At 57.1% G+C, this 16,227-nt stretch overlaps 1 protein-coding gene and 1 long non-coding RNA gene across 3 annotated transcripts in view; one reads left to right on the top strand and one right to left on the bottom strand.

Annotated features, from left to right (window-relative positions):
* Positions 1-838: 838 nt before the first annotated feature.
* LOC138842506 (uncharacterized) lies at positions 839-10,519 on the bottom strand. Its single transcript, XR_011377152.1, has 3 exons — positions 10,418-10,519; positions 1,193-1,240; positions 839-906 (listed from the first exon to the last, which is right to left on the bottom strand). It is a non-coding gene; the product is annotated as an uncharacterized lncRNA (long non-coding RNA).
* The window catches only part of ELF4 (E74 like ETS transcription factor 4), a 36,806-nt gene continuing 30,983 nt past the window's right edge, over positions 10,405-16,227 (top strand). Inside the window, exon 1 of one of the 2 annotated variants that reach the window (XM_030844890.2) lies at positions 10,405-10,516. The gene's annotated coding sequence lies outside the window, so the exon portion shown is untranslated. Of the gene's footprint in view, positions 10,517-10,668; positions 10,809-16,227 lie in introns of those variants that run through there. The other variant, XM_030844889.3, reaches the window with a different exon arrangement.

The raw sequence follows: 16,227 nt of genomic DNA, 5'->3' as shown, positions 1-16,227 counted from the left end.
GTGACTGCTGCTTCCTTACCAATTACATACTGAGCCTCGCTCCAGTCTGCCCTCCTATTGGATATGATTGATTCAGTAAGACACTCCCTGACAGCATCCAATCCAGAGCAATGCCCGGCTTCCTTAAACCCTCCCGCAAATCACCCAACCTGGCCTGAATCCTATAATAAGTCCTTCCCAGCACCCTCTTCCTGAGACGCCCCATGGTTCCCCAGGGCATGCATCCTCCCTCGCTGCAGTGAGCAGTGAACTCAACTTGTTCGACTACAAGAGTGCCCTGGTGGTCTTTGGCTGGTGGGCATTGAAAATTTGGAGACAAAGAGCCAAAATACCTTCGGGAGGCCCACCTGTGAGTTTTGCCTAGTCTCGTACCTTCTTGAAGACCTTACCTGGTCCCAGTGGAGCCTCCAAGGTCTGTGTCTCAGTTGGAGAAGGCCAGGAGTCTCATCTGGTGCCTGGACAGAGGTGTCTGGCTTCCCAAGCAGGTTCCCGCCTCTGCTCTCTTGGCATTTGCAGCACAACACGGAGATGCTTCTGGAGGAACACCCAACATGGGTGTTGCATTTATGAATACACACATACGTTCGTAAATGGATTTATTGGTCAGCTAGCAAACATAACTGCGTAACTTGCTGCATGCCGTGGGCCAATAGGCCCCAGAGATAAGAAGATGAGTAACATACAGCCCCTGCCCTCAATGGCTTTAGAACCTAGTGGCGGACACAGACGGGTCAACAGGAACCATCAGTGCAACAGAAGTGCTGGGAGTATGATGTGTGAGTTCACGTCGGAACTTCGTTACTCCTCAGATGGCTTTACTGTTCTGCTTCCATCTAGTCCAGGCTTTTCTTCCACTGACCAAATTGTGTTTCTTCCTCCATTCCCTGCTTGTAACTTCTCTCATCTCTAGGAGCAGAACATGAATATGTTTTCTTAAATAAATATGTATAATATCCTGAATACAGAGGATGGAGCTGCCAGCCTCCTTGCCCAAAGAGATCACCCCTCTTCCTCTTCACTTTTCCTCAGCCCCTTCCTTTTCCCTCCTTCCTCGCCCACTTGTTTTCCTTCTCCCTGTGTTTCTTCTTCAGGTTCCAGTAAGTGCTCCCTGCCCGTGTTTCTTCCTCCCGAAGCTGGGGAGCACAGTGGAAGGAGCACTCTTTGGGATCTGTGTCTCAGCTTTGCCACTCACTCCTGGATGACCCAGAGCAGCTAATTTCCTAGGTCTCGGCGGCCTCATCTGTGAAATGAAGAGAACAGACTAGATCATCCCTCCACCCTCAGCTCTAACATCCTGTGTATGGAAAAGTCTCTCAGGTGCTTCTTCATCTCTCCGTGGACTCAGTTGCCTTTCATCTCTAAGTCTATAGCAGATGCTAATGGGACCTAAAGCCTTTGGCAAATGTCTCCCCACATTGCCTCTGCTGTCCCTTTGGCTCAACAGATTTTTTGTTTATTTGTTTGTTTTAGTTTGAGGCTTATGATTCTTCTTTGACTCAGCAAGTAACATTTAGACCTAGGCCCCTAGAAATCGCTCCTTGCCGGATTTGCTCTCCATGGAGAGTTTAACAGCCTTAAAACTACGCTCCATGAAAGCCCAGAATTTCCCCAGGAAGGCTTTATGGTGAGACAATGCTCAGCCATGATCCTAGCACATACATTCCTACACAACCATTCAGTGGCTCCCAGTCCCCAACAAACACACCCTGCAGAGCTGGCCGGTGACCAGCCACCTTAACCCAGGCAGCTTTCAACCTGACACTGAGACAATTAGCTCAGAAAACCCCCCTCATACCACATAAGCCCCAAGTCCTGAAACTAGCTTGTACGCCCCCTTTGCTCTTAAGTCCATGGTCATTTCCACGTTAGCCATGGTCCTGGCAGAGCCCTGCCCCAAAGTGCAGAGACAAGTGAGCCAGGAAGCTGGCAAGCTTCACCACCCGATTCTTACCATAGAGACAAAAGGAAACTGCATACAGGGAAAGAACGAAAATCCAGCACTGTGATTTGCTAGGTGGAAAAGGATGCTTAAGGATCTCTGTCCGTCCAGAGGGAAAGGGGAGCTTTAGGTGTTTCAGAGCAGGCCTGCAGAGCCCCGCCAGCGTGAAGCCTTCCTTGGCCCAGGCCTGAGGTCCTCGGCCACCTTTATTGAGGCTAATATCCCAAGCAGCCTGAGTGAGATTCTGGTCTCCCACTACAGTGGGAGTCCTCAAACTAGTGGCACAGTGTGGGGGGCAGAGACTGGTGGTGAAAACAGGGAATCCTTGACCTCAAAGTCACCCCCACCTCAACCTGGCCTGGGCCAATACCAAGTTCTAGGAGAAAGGCCACATCGACCTCTCAGCAATTGGTCAGCTTGACTTAATGCAGGGGGTGGAGGGCAGCTCAAAGCTCGGAGCACTCCGCCTTTGTCCCCTTGGTGGCGCCAGCCCTTGTGCTGGCCTGTTCACTAGAACAGGAGGTTCCAAAGAGACCTCAGCTTCCAAGTGAACTCCCCAGCCAGTCCTGAAGCAGCAAGGCTCACTGCGTGAGATGGATAATTGCAGAAGGATACCTTGATGGGAGTTTTGCCTAAAGCTGCAAACGTACACTGCCCTCCCGGTCACCACCTGTTGTTCCCCAGAACAGAGCGGCGTGGGGGGCAGAGACCGAGTTTGGTGGTCTCCACAAGGACTCCCGCCCTCCCGCCGCTCCTCTCCCAGCTGCCCCACCGAGTCCTTCTCCGGGAGTCCGAACCCGCCCCTTCTCGCCCGACGGGGAGCGAGGAAGGGGGGTGGGCAGGAAAGAAGGGATTGAGGGGAAGTTTCAAGGGGTGTGCCGGGGAGGGGGGAGGATTCTCATGAGTCAGCGGATCGGGCTCAGTGTGACTTCACTGCTTCCCGAGAAGAGGCGCCCGGGGCAAGAGGCCGCTCGGAGTGCAGCCGCTGGAGTGGAAGGTCGGAGCGCTGGGCGGGGCTACGGGACGGGGTTCGGGGCTGGCCTGGTCGCTCGGGGCCGGGGCGGCGCGAGGAGGCCGCTGGCGAGCGGGGACCGCTCGGGGCAGCGGCGCCGACCTCTCCCCCTCTCCTCCTCCGCCGCAGCCAGTTCCCGCCTCGGCCCGAGACGTGGCGCGCGTTCCGCCTGTAGGTGGCGCTGCTGAGGCGCCGTGGGCGCGCTGCTGGGGGTCTGGGTGGGGAGCTCTGCCCCCGCGGGGAATCCCGGGGGTGCAGGGTGGGCGGCCCATGCAAACGGATGGCGAGGGGAAGGCGCAAGGGGCCGCCACAACCCCCACTGTCCTTCGGGCCCGGCGCTCCCACCCGAGTGGCGGCAGAGTTCGGAGAGCCGACCTGCTACGCTAGCGTCCAGGCGTGGGGTCGCCTGGTGCGCGCTTCTTCAGGGTCCCTCGGGGCACCTATCGGGTCCCGCAGAGCTCGGGGAGGCTCGCCTCCAGCTAAGGGATCGCGGTTTATGGGCAGCGTTTCCTCTCCGGGGATGGCGCTCTTGACCCGCGGGCAGTAGAATGGAAAGTTTGAATCGCTTCTCCAGCGTTAGGGGTGGGTTTCCCTGAGCAGCTACTCTCCAGCCTGGCTCCCTTGAGACCAAGGATGCATCTCTTACAAAGGGACAGGCTGTGGCCGGCGTTGGGGTGCAGTCTGGGACCAGGGCTTGTGCTAGATGAGGGGTAGGGGCTCAGCTTTGGGCTAGGTGTAGGGCGATGGTTAGGGATTCCATGCTTGTCAACCCGGTCTTCAGCAACTATGTAAAAAACAAAAAGCGAAGAGGCCCATCTGGGGCTCAAACTTGCAACCTTGGCCTCGGTTGATAGAGCTTTGTGCCCTACCTCCGTGCAGGCCCTGAGCTCTAGTAGTCATGATGCAGCTGACCTTCCCATGTTGGTTCATGGTTATGTGGTGGCTGGTTAGTTAACATATTGAGAGTATCAGGGCACAAAAATAACCTGTGGCCAGACACCTTTAAGCTGAAAGAAAAAAGTTGTTGGGGGCTCCACCCTCACCCTTTCCAGAAGCTCCAGTGGCTGGCTCTTTCCATGATACAACTTTACATATAACTATATGGATAGAGTGTGTCTCCCTTATCGGTGCCAAGATATAAAAGCTATGCCCTGTACTAGGGTTCTGGGTGCCTCTTCTCCTCCGTCAATCAGTCCAGCTCCTCTGCTTTCAGGATGTCCAAAGCCATCTGAGAAAGTTATCTAAGGATTTTCCATAAAGGAGAGGAAAGGGGGGAAAAAAACCCAAAGGATCCTAAACGTTCCCAGGTTTCACTGTGTGCCAGGAGAAATACCGTCTGTCTCCCGCCCAGACCTCAGAGCCCGGGCCTCCTTCCTACAGGGCGGTGCCCAGCTATTCCTGGAAACCCCCTCCTTTCTACCAACCCCTTCCCCAAAGTGTCTCCTCCCAGAGCACGACCTAGGAAAAGGATCGTATTGTCAAAGTTTGATGTCCCCCGTCCCCTTTTTCTGTCCCCAACCTGACCTGCCACAGTCCTCAGCCTGCCCCCTCCCTTGATGCCCACATGCTGGCTTCTCCTCCCGGAGCAGGGCCTGAGCTGTGGCCTCTCCCTCCAGCCTGGCCCCGCGCCCCACTAGGTGACTGGGAGAGGATCTGATATACTAATTTGTGTTAATGTGATAATGGGCACTAATGGGGTCACGTGCTAACCACGGCCTCACTGCCTCAACCCCAAGTCGAGGTTGCAGGCTGACTAATCTCCACAGCCGGCTTGGGGGGCGGGGAGTGGGAGGAACCCAAGCCTGGGGACAATCCCAGGGTGCTGGTGCCTTCGAGCTGCTGCCTCGGTTTCAGTTTCATCCTTGGCTGACACTTTCCTCTGACGAGTGGAATTGCTTTGGTTTTCCTCCAACCCCTCTCCCCTCCGCGGCTGTCCCCCCCCCACTTAGACTTCTAGCTTCCCTCAGCCAGCCCTTCACTTCGTGAGGGGAGAGATGGGAAGATAATTTGGCAGCGATGAGGAAAAAATGTACACGTAGACACCCTCAGACGCACAGGCTCACATACCACACTGCCTTGCAGACACACACATGCACACGCCCTCCACAAACACACATGCATGCACGAGGGGACTTGACACTCACATCCAAGAGTCGAGCCCGTGTGTGTGTGTGTGTGTGTGTGTGTGTGTGTGTGTATGCACACACTGGCCATGGTTACACCCTCGCTCACATCTGAGGGACACACACGGAGTCACACATAGGCAGGCTAGGCCCTCCAGAGACCCATCCCACACACAGACCCACACACACACTCACACACTGTCACACACACACACGAGCAGCGGCAGCCCAGTTGGATGGCTTCCTCAAAAGAGGGCTGGAAAGTTTGTTTGCTGCCAGCGAAGGGGCCTAGACATTCCGTGAAATGACTCATACTGCACCTTTATAGACATTAAATGTTGTATTTTTCTGGATTCAACAACAACAACAACAACAACCACCACCCTCTCCCCACCCCCCGTCATGGGGGCACGGTAGGGGAAGTGAGGCGTGCTGCCTCACGGGCCTCTGTCTAGCGCCCGCCTCAGGCTTGTCCTTGCCTCCCTGTGGGATGGGGCAATCCTGAAAGGGCAGAGTCCTTTACCTCCTGGTACAAAGCTCAGCCTGGACCCGCCCCTTGGCAGGATGTGAAGTGGGTGAAGTCGGGAGCCAAGTCTCCCTCACAGCCCCTCCCCATTATCCCACCGCATCCCCAGTCCCGAGGACCTGCAGTCAGGCCCAGTGCCCCCACTTGGTGTTCCAAAATGAGCCCTTCGTCTTCTCTCCATCCATTCAAGCGCCCTTCCCCAGCTCTCCTGGGTTTGTCCTTACTGCCCTCTCCCGCACAACTCCAGGAGGCGCCATTCGCCGTATAGAACACGAGCACCCCATACAACGTGACTGGAGCCCCCTTCTCTCTCCTGAGCCTCTTCTCCATCTGAGGAGGTACCGCCCAGCTCAGTGGCTACTTGTGTCCCTGTCCCCCAGCACACTCAAGTGCCAGGGAAATCACTCGCTGCTGTCCTCCGGCAGGGCCTCCATGTGCTGGCATCCCTCTGCACCCCCATCTCGAGCCCTGCCCCCTAGCAGCAGCTCCTTGGGCCAAGGCCTCCCTAGGCCCACTCGTGTTTCCTGCAGCCTTGAGGGGAGGCACCTCTGGAGTGTCATTTGGAATCCCCGCAGGGCTGAGGGGCACAGCGAGGCTGCCCACCACACCAGATGGGTGCCGGGCCAGCAGATGTCGGGGGTTGAGGGGTTAACTCTAGTTCCACTGGACAGTGGCCCAAAAACTCTGGATGCTGTGCTGCCTCTGATAGGTGCCCCAGAGCAGTCGCCTGCTCTCGGCTCTTCTCTAAGGGACTTTTCCAGGCTGAGCCTAGGCCCCAAGATCGGGGCTAGGGACCAGTGGGATTAGAGCCTCCAGAGGGCTTGCCCTCATTTACTGAACTCTGCCTGAGCCAATTCTTCCTTATTTTTTGCAAATGAACCACAGGATTGGGTCCCTCCCCCTACACCCACCCTCCAAATCTCCCGCCAACCCAGAGGCACTGAATCTGTTTCCCAAATACAGTATTAGGCCGGCTCCCCTGGCAGTGCGTGCAGTGGAGACAGCGCCTCCCTGCAGCCGCTGAGCCCAGGGTGGACACAGGGCACTCACTCAGGGCCCGTGGCACCTTCTATATCTGGCTGGCATCTCCGTCCAGGCAGGCCCCTGAGCTGCTGTCTGGCCCCTCCAAAAAGTGAAACCCAGCGCTCCTCTGAAATTTTGTAGGGGCTCTGAGGATGCCAGGTCGTGTCCCAGTAAAGGCCTGGAGGAGAAATGTAAAGCTCCCCATTTGCATGAGAGCAGGGGTGGCTGAGGGGTGGGGACCAAGCGGCTTTCCAAGAGCCCCAGCCAAGGAAGGTGGCTGGCCAGATCATAATCTGGGAAGTCATAATCTGGGAAGTTGCTCCCAACTACATTCTCCCACCAGCATGCCTGTGCTTTGGCCTGGGCACCCCACCTCCGTCACCCCCCAGTATGTGCCAGACAGTAGATCTGCTCGTCTCCCGGGAAGGAGCACACTGGTATAACCTATCCCAAGGAATTCTTCTATCTTGCAGCTACTCAACAATCTTTTCAGAACAAACGCTCCTTCTGATGCCCAGCCACAGCCTGGGACTTAGAGATTTCCGTCCGTCATTTGCATCTATCTAGGGCCTCGTCATGTCAACCCAATAGAGGCAAATCTGGAGTTGTCGAACATATCAACAGAGGAATTGATTGCGGGCTGTAGAGAAAGGATTAGAGGGGACATCTCAGCTTTACAGGTGGGAGGATTCCTTTTAAACCATAACTTCTCTCCTGACTTTTGAATATGCTTCTCATTCTGAAAGTCTGATTGATAGGCAACTTTTCTAGCATGTGTCTGTGGTGGAAAGTAAAGGCCATGGCCACAGAGGCTGTGGCACTGTGGTATTTTGTTCTGGCCACAGGTTTGAATAGAATTTGTTGAGGCTCAGGGGTTAAGGGAGGGAGGAAGCAACCAGCCACCTTGTTTCCAGAGAACCTGGGGTAATTTGCAGGAGAACATAGGCTAGCAGGCACTGCTGAAAAGAGGAGACAAAGAGGAGCTGAGAAAGTGGCCAAGGTGGAAAGGCAAGTTGAGTGCAGAAGTGGGGAGGTGGCCCTACACAGGCTCTGGGCAGCCCGGAGGCCCCTCCTCTTCCAGGAGGACCCCAGTTCTGAGGCCCGAGAGGACAGAGTTGGGGTTGGAGAGTGTGGGGGGGAAACAGGGCTGGAAGGAGAGAGGCTGAGAGCTGGATGGCGCAGCCTGGGCATTCACGAGCAACTCGAGAAGGGGAATTCCTGCCAAGTCAGGGAATGAGCCATTGGCAGAGACATCATGCCTGTCGTCAGGAGTGGTGATCTCAGCCGGCTGGCCCCACCTGGCTGGGGCTCACCCAACGGGTAAGTGGAAGAGCGGGGAGCCAGGTGGGGAAGGGCTGGGCAGCAGCAAGGTCATCGGGAAGGGCAGCCCGGCTGACCTGGAGCCGTGGAGTCAGGAAGGTCATTCAGGTGGCCTATGGCTCCCTAAGGCGAGGGCAACACCAGGTTTTCATCAAGGGGGTGGGGTTTGCTTTGGCTGCAACTCCCAGATCATGGGGCTGCGGTTAGTTCCGAGTGGCTGCGGAAGGTGGGAACTTATGGGATTCCCACAGCCGTGGGCTCCAGGTCACTGGCAGGCATCAGGGCCTGTCACCGTAAGCTGGTGGGCCCGGTGCTGTCCTCTCTCCCTGCCCGTCCCAAGAGGAAGGCCTCTCCTCTGGCACTTCCATGCCTTGAGGTTTCAACCTTGGTTTAAACCACAAACATTCATAGGAGGCATCCACCATTCGTCCTCAGCAGCTTCCGGCCCTGGCAGACTTTCTCCTGATAGCTGGGTTGAGGGAAAACGAGATGAGACAGAGATGGTGCTGAAGAAGGCTAACGTTTATTGAGGGCTTACTAAGCGCCAGGCACTGCCACAGACACAGGCTATCTCATGCAAGCCTCACCACAGCCTTGGGAGGCAGATTCTTATTATCCTCAATTTAAAAATAAGGATAGTGAGGCTCCGAGAGTTTAAGCGACTTGCCCAAAGACACACAGCCGCTAAATGGTGCAGCTGGAATAGGAACCCAGGTCTGTCTGATGTTAGAGACCACTGAACTCTCAGCAAAATGTGTGTGTGTGTGTGTGTGTGTGTGTGTGAGTTTGTGTGTGTGTGTGTGAAGGTCAAGTAAAGGGGGCTTAGGGATGACTGGAACCTACCACAATTTTGAGAGGGGAGCCTCCCTGGCAAGAGAACAACAAAAAATTGTTGTGTCTCCTGATCCAGAATCCCCTGGGGAAAGTGTGCCCATTTACAAGAGAAAAAAACTGGAAATTTGCCCTCGGCACTTATTTCAGGGACTTAACTTTAGGTGGCCAAGAGGTCTCAAGGTGCCCCCGTGCCCCAGTCCAGCCCCTAGGTCTTCCCCCAGAAACCTGTAATCTGCAGCTACCTTCACCACCATCATCCACCACCACTTCTGCTCCCCAGTCCTGTGCCAGGGCCTCTCCTTTACCAAGGCTGGGGAAGCAGACAGATGCTGGTGGCTGAGCAGGTCCCTGAACCTCAGGCCCTTGGTCCACCCCCACCCCCCAGAGAGCCCTCCTCCCATGGGGCCCTTTCCGCTTTGCTGCTTTCTGCCCGGGTGGTAGATGCGGGGCTGAGGCCTGGCTGGGCCCCTCCTCCAGACCATACAGAGCCATAAGAAGTGAGAATTCCCAGCCAACTCCCTCCTAGAACCTCCTAGCTGTGGGACGGAGGAGGGTGCGGGCTGGTAGGATGCTGGGGCAGGTCAGAGTAGAGGGTAAGGGGGAGGCAGAATGGGAGACTGGGGTTCAAGTAGATGCCTCAAGCAGAGCAGCCTGGCTCTGGACAGAAAGGGGCATGAGCTTTTTCCCAGCACCCCAACTCTGGCTACCTTTGCACCTGCTGCACCAGCCCCTCTCCCCCCAATCCTTCCCCGGATTCATATCCTCCTGGCCTCCCCCACCCGGAGCCCTAAGCTCGACTTCCCTAAGAAATCCCCAAAACTCTCCAGTCGCGCCAAGTGCACGAGCATTTGGCCAGGGATTCCGCGGCATCTGGCATATCGTTCCCGAATTGTATCCTCTGGGCATCTCCTGGCCTCACCCACCCGCTCGGCCCGCCCTCACGCCAGGTCCTCCACACAGCAGGCGCTCAGTAATAATCTGGAGCGCAGGGCTGGGGCCAAAGGCGTCAAGCGAGTGGAGCGCGCAGGCCAAGGGGGCCGGACATAGCCATCCAGAGTCCCCCGGGAATGGAGCGGCTTTCTCTACGAGGCATTGTGTAGGGGCTTCCCGGACGGAGCTGCGGGCCCCGGAACGCGCCAGGTGGGGGGTGGGGCGCTGGGAGCGCGAAGTGGGCTCCGCGGGAGTCCTGCTCTCGCGGTTCCCCGGGGGCGAGCGAGCCGGGAGGGGAAGGAGAGGCCGCGCGGGCCCCTGGCACGGCTCCCCCTGCCGTGCTGGCGACCGCGGCGGGCCGGGGGTGGAGGGGCGCTGTTTCCACCAAGACGCCTCGTCCCTCCCTCGCGCCCTCCCCCCCCGCCCGCCCGTGGTCCCTCCCGTCGGTCCCTCCCTCCGGCTCTTCCCTCCCTCCCGCCCTGCCTCCTTCGCGCCCGCCCCAGCCGCCGCCTGCGGGGACGTGTGTGTCTCTAGTGCAATTTCCCCTTTCGCTCGGTTGTCTGATTGCAGGTCTCCGCTGGCTCGCGCCCCCTCCCCGGGCGCCCCCGCCGCCCCCTCCCTCGGCCTGACCCTCCCCGGCGTCCACCCGGCTCCCCCCGCACTCCACCCCACTCCCCGGAGTCGTTTTATCAGGGGCGCCGCCGTCTCACCTGGTATTTGCATCTCGCCCTCCAACTTGCCATTGGCGGCGCGACGTGTGGGAGAGCCCTGCGCCTCGCCCGCCCGGACCAGCCTGCCCCGGCGCCGAGGTGAGTCACGGGCGCGGGGCCGCGGGGGCAGGCGGGCAGGGAGGAGAGGAGGGAGGGAGGGAGGGAGGGAGGGGGACGGTGGCCCCGGCGGGCGCGGGGACCGACCGGGCGCCGCGCTCAACTTCCACTTCTCCTTTCGCCGGCGCCGAGGTATCGGCGCCACTCGCCCGGCCCGGCTTCCGAGGGGAGAAAGCGGGCTGGCCGGGCTGGGGACCCGCGTCTCGGCCCTCAGAGCGGGGAGGGGACCGCGGCGATCGACCCCGGCCCCGCTACCGAGCCCCTTCGGCGGCAGGTACGTCGATGGCGCCGGTTTTCTGAGCCTTCGGGGACCTCAGAAAGTTTGCCTGAGGGCGGGATAGGGGACGCCTGGGCCCCGGAGCGTAGGGGCTTGGGGCCCAGGGAAGGGTGGGAGAGCGGCGGCGTGTTGAGTCCCGCCCTTGCCTCGCCCCACCGCGTGTGCGTTGTGGAACCCGGACCACGGATCCTGGGTTAGAAGCTGAGTCGATTTCCTGAGTCGGGGTGGGGGCCGGTTTGCCTTCTCCCCAGGCAGCCCGGGGTCCGTGACTGGGCCTATCGTGACAGCCCGCCCCAACAGCTCGGTGCCCGAGGGCAGGAGGTTGGGCCTCACTGGCGGGGCTGCTAGATTGATCTGGCGGCCTCTAGGGCTTCTGGGACCAGGCGCCTTAGGGTAACACACACACACACTCTCTTTCTCTCCCTCTCTCCACACACACACACACACACGCACACGCGCGCACACACACACACACACACACACACACACCTATGAACCTATGACTTGGATAACTGGGTCGCCAAAATAGAGACCTCTCTCGTCAGGGGCCGGAGTTTCGGTGTGAGCCGGCCGCCAGCCTTCCCGCTCCCGTGTTCCCGCTCTCCCGGGCTCTCCCGCCTCTCTGTTCCCTCCTCTGCTGCCGGCACGGGGACTCAGCAGCCGCGCAGCGCGGGGTCCCCTGCCGACAGCGCCTTGCTTTTGGAGACTGCTGAGGCGGCGGCTTTATGGATTCCCGGTCCCTCCGTCGCACCCGAAGTCTGCCGCCCTTCCCTCACTACACGGCCTTCCTGACCAGAGTCACCTCCTGACCCCATTGGCTCCGCGCCTCGGCCAGGTTCTCCCCGGCTGCCCACCCCCCACACGCCAGCCATGGGATTTGATGGCCGTTTGATTCCTGCCCCTCATCCTTCTGCCCGAGATAGAGGCCTGTCTGGTCCTGCAGCTTCTTATGGTTAATGTTTGGCGGTTCATTGTGGCTAATCATTTTAATTAGCTCTTAAAGTGGGGAGGATCAGTTAACCTTGAACTTCTCGATTTTGGCCTGGTGGGGCCTCATATGGGAGGAGTGCTGGGGAGGTAGGAGCGGAAGTGAGGTCACCACCCCAGGGCCAGAGCCACCACTGCTTGGCCCCAACAGCTGGTGGGCACACCCATCAGGGACTCACCCACTGCGAGCTGACCCCTGGCCTGAGTGCCAGGTTGGAGGGGGGGAGGTGAAGGGATCAGATCTAACTCTCTCCTCTGGGGAGACAGGACACTTTGGCACTGAAAATGCTCAGGGTCACGTTTGCACGGCAAGAATGCAGATTCCTCCTCGCGGTTAGTTATGTAGGGTTTTACCGATTATAAGGCACTTTCTCAGCCATTAATTCAGTAGACCCACAGCAGTAACAGATAACGGGGAGCTATCTTGAGTTAAGTGGAGGAATTAACTATCCTGGAGGACTTCCTATCCTGGCCAGTGTGGGGAAGAGGCTGCCTTGCAAGTGGTTGTCTCTGGGTTCAAAGCCTGGGAGGTGTGAGTTGCAGGGGTGGGGGTCGTTGAGCAGGCTCCACGTTGCCACCCTCACCCAGCCTCTAGCTGTGAGCCGAAGGAGTGGCTTGTTTGCAACTATGTCTGGCATTCCTCCCACTGCTGCACTGTTTGCTCGGTGGTTGCTCAGGAACTGGCGCCCACCCCTGGACAAACTGGAGGCCTGAAAGCAGCCCTCCCCCTGCCTTGAGCTAAGTGGTGGGACAGCAGCTTCTGTCTCCTCTGTCCTACATGGGAATCTAAAAACGAGGGTGCTGTGGTCCGTCATTCAGGGGCCTGATTAATAGGATGTCCAAAATATCCCTAGCCTGCAAAATTCAGGGCCTCCCTGAGAGGCCCAGCCAGACGCAGGCTGAGGGGGTTGCTTTCCCAGGGAAAGCTCTGCACCGAAGTTTGGCCTTGGTCCTTGCGAGCCTCACCCCTCACCCCTCAACTTTTTCATTTTCCCTCCCATCCCTAGAGCCAGACTGTCTGGGTTTATATCCCAGCTCTGTTATTTACTAACTGTGTGATCCCAGTCAATTGTGTGCCTCAGTTTCCTCATTTGTCAAATCAGACCTACCTCATAAAGTTTTGCTAAGGGTGAAATACATCAATACACATAAGCTGCTTATTATTAGAACAGTGCACGGCACATGGTAAGCGCAAGCGAGCCTTATGGTATTGTCTTACACGGTGCCTAAAACTCAGATTCAACTCAGCGCACATTTGCTGAGAACCAGTCCCAGTACTAGGCATCAGCGAAGGGGCAGTGAGGGAAATACAGAGGTGAAGAAGGCACCGCCTGTCTTCCGGGACTGTGTGTACCTTCTGGCATGGGCCAGAGTCAGGGTGGGGAGTGTGGGAGGGGGCCAGAGAGGGTGGCTAGGTCATCTATATAAATAACCAAAATTTGAAGCCGGGCTCGAATCCCTAATTCAAAGCCAGTGTGGGGAGCCAGGTACCTCAGACTTGGAGGCTTCTCCTTGTCTGGGGACACTGGCTGGGCTCTGGTCAGGACGCCACCCCTGGACAGAGGCCTGCCCTGGGATTTGGGTGAATGAGAGGGAGGGGGAGACCCAATTCCTGTGTGGGCTGCAGGTGGCAAGCATTCAGTGGTGTGATTTGTTGGTTTGCAGGACAGGACGGCGTTACTTAGGGCCACCCCCAGACTCCCCTCTAGCCCCTCTGCCTGCCATGCCCCCAGCACCTCCCGGAGGTCCCCCACCAAGCTTGGAAGGGCCTTGGGCAGCCTTCTCCCCTCAAGCTTGGGCCTGACCCCAACGCAGGCTTGCTTCTCTCTCCAGGATTTCTAAGCTGCAAAGAGGTTTCTGGATTCACTGCCAATTTATTCCCTTTGTGGTTCTCAGACTGAAAACTAGTTCTGCAGGGGAGAGAGGAAACTCATCTGAGGTACCCAGAATCCCATGGGCGCTTTCCTAGGGGTCAGGGGCTTTTCTCATCAACACCAACCTGCCTGCAAATCTCTGGCCGCTGAGTCTTGCATGGCCTGTAATAGCAGCCGCACCGCTAATGCCCTATAGCTCGGACCCCAGCGCTGGTTGCCAAGGAACTGCTGGTCGGGGTGCTTATGACGGTTCTGACCTCATAGGGGCCGCTGAGTTTCAATTCAAAGGATATTTATTAACACCTACTGTGTGCCCAACCTGTGCTAGGTGCTGTAGGGGAGACGAGCGAAGGGGGTGGGGTGGGAGAGATGACTAAGACACTGATACAAGCAGAGGCGAGGCCAGCGGCTGGTCAGGTGCTAATTGTGCTCCTTGGAGCAGGGGCCAGAGGCGGCCGGGGCTCTGAGGTCAGCAGCAGTTGGAGGAGGGAGGGAAGGCTTTGTGAGGGCCTCGGCTCTGAGCTAGACCTTGAAGGGGGCAGGGTGGTGCGGGGGAGATTGGGCTAGGCAGAAAAGGGAGAGAAGACGCCTTTCTCTCTCTTTCCTGGCCACAGGCTGACCTTCAAAGCCTCTATAATTGTTTGGCGAATGCATGTCACATAAAAGACCAGGTCAGCCAGTGTGGGTGGCTCGGTGCAAACCCCAGTCTGCATCCTGGGAGATGCAAAGTGGATGGCCCAGGTGGGGAGCCCAGCGCCCCCAGGACGGATTGATAAAACACAAAGGTTGGCCAGGCTTTCCCGCCCCACAAGCTGAGGGGATTTCATGTTGATCTCCCGCCTCCCCCATCCCCTCCACCGCCCATGCAGAGGCCCTGGAGGGGAGAGGGGAAAAAGAGAGGCAGAGGGCACCAAAGGGACAGGAAAACTGCCCCGCCACAGGTGTTACTGCAGGCACGGGCTGGTTGAGTCCCATCTTTCCCCAGGGTCCTGGGATTGCTCTGGAAGCCCAGAGGTTCAGGTAGAGGATAGAGATTTTCATTTTCTCAGCCAGCCGAGAACTAAAATGTCCCACATGTTTCTGTCCAGACCCCCTGGGGAAGGGCGAGGACTAGCCATGTATTTGTTCTGGGACTTCTGCATCTCCCATGCCTGGATGTGGAGGGGGACTTGGTCCTTGTTGGATTTAATTGGATAAAAACACCTGGACACACACATACCGCCCCCGCCATGCATCAGTTTTCCTCTCTCACTGCCCTCTTGCCCTGCACCCTCCCCAGCACATTGCAAAACCACAGACACACCAGAGTGCCCTGACTTTTTGGCCCGGGAAATTGTGTCCTAACGTGAGTTACTTGGCAAAGACACCCCACCCAGCCTTCTCCCAGGGTGGTGAGGAGGGTCAGGCAGAGCAGGGAGGGGTGTTTCATGCAGGAGGATCTGCGAGGGAAAGTGCCAGAACATTTCTCAGCCAGACCAACAAGAAGCAAGAGGTTAAACAGCTTGCCCAGATTGAGGAAACTTTGCCCTAGGTTCCCATCTTCTCGAGGGACCCCCTTCTTGTCCCAGTGCTGGTACTTTCCACTTCTCACTCCACCTGCCCTTCCCGAAGCTCCCTTCCTCTTCCAGTCTAACTCAGTATTCTTCTCGAGCCCGGTATTATCCGGAGGAGGAAGAGCACAGGCTCTCTGCGTTCATATCCCAGACCTATCACTTACTGGCTGTGTGACTATGGACTAGTCACATAACCACTCTGAGTCTCAGAACCCACTTCCCAGGGTTTGAGTGAGGATTAAATGAGATAATGCCTGTAAAGCACTCAGCATGGTGCCTGGCACATGGTAACCACCCAGTAAGTGTTAGCTGCTATTATTCTGTGGCTCTTACTATTATTGTTGATGTTGTTCTTATCATTTCCTCCTCCCACACCTTTGACTTTGCCAGGCTCCAGGGATCAACTGCTTCTCTGGCAGTGCTGGCAGGGCACACAATGCCCATTCATAAAACCAACAGGGAGATTTTCCACATCTTTCTGCTAACTTTTTGTTAACTCTGCTGTCACACAGAGTAAGGAAGGGATGTGGAAGAAGATTGTGTGTGTGTGTGTGTGTGTGTGTGTGTGTTAAAATCTGAGTGGCAGGCAGTGCTGTAGTGAAGAGTAAAAATCAAGTCTTTAACATTTTTATTAACATTGCCATCTTTATCTCTTCACCACTTCATCTCAAGGTTCGTTCTCTGTAGGAATATGAGTGAGTTAGTTCCTTTGAGAGAAGACCTCATGTTCCATCCCTGGCAAGTATTTAGCAATCATCAGTTTGTTGTTATTACCCTACTGAATGTAGAATTCTGGGAGCCGACCGGCCAACCACTGCTCACTTTCTGCCTCCTTTCGCTCATGCCCAGAGGCGTTGGGTTGGAGCTGGGACACTGCCTTTGCCCAGAAGAGTTCCTGGGGGGCTGGGGGCCACTCCCATTCCAAAGGCCTCCCAGAAAGTAACTTGGAGGTTCCATCTGCTAGCAAGTGGATTTTGTTTGCTTGAGAAGCCTGTGACCACC

The sequence above is a fragment of the Globicephala melas genome, chromosome X, assembly GCF_963455315.2.
Source record: "Globicephala melas chromosome X, mGloMel1.2, whole genome shotgun sequence".
NCBI classification, from domain to species: domain Eukaryota; kingdom Metazoa; phylum Chordata; class Mammalia; order Artiodactyla; family Delphinidae; genus Globicephala; species Globicephala melas.
The sequence above is the reverse complement of the archived record's forward strand: the minus strand, read 5'-3'. Positions and strand labels throughout refer to the sequence as shown.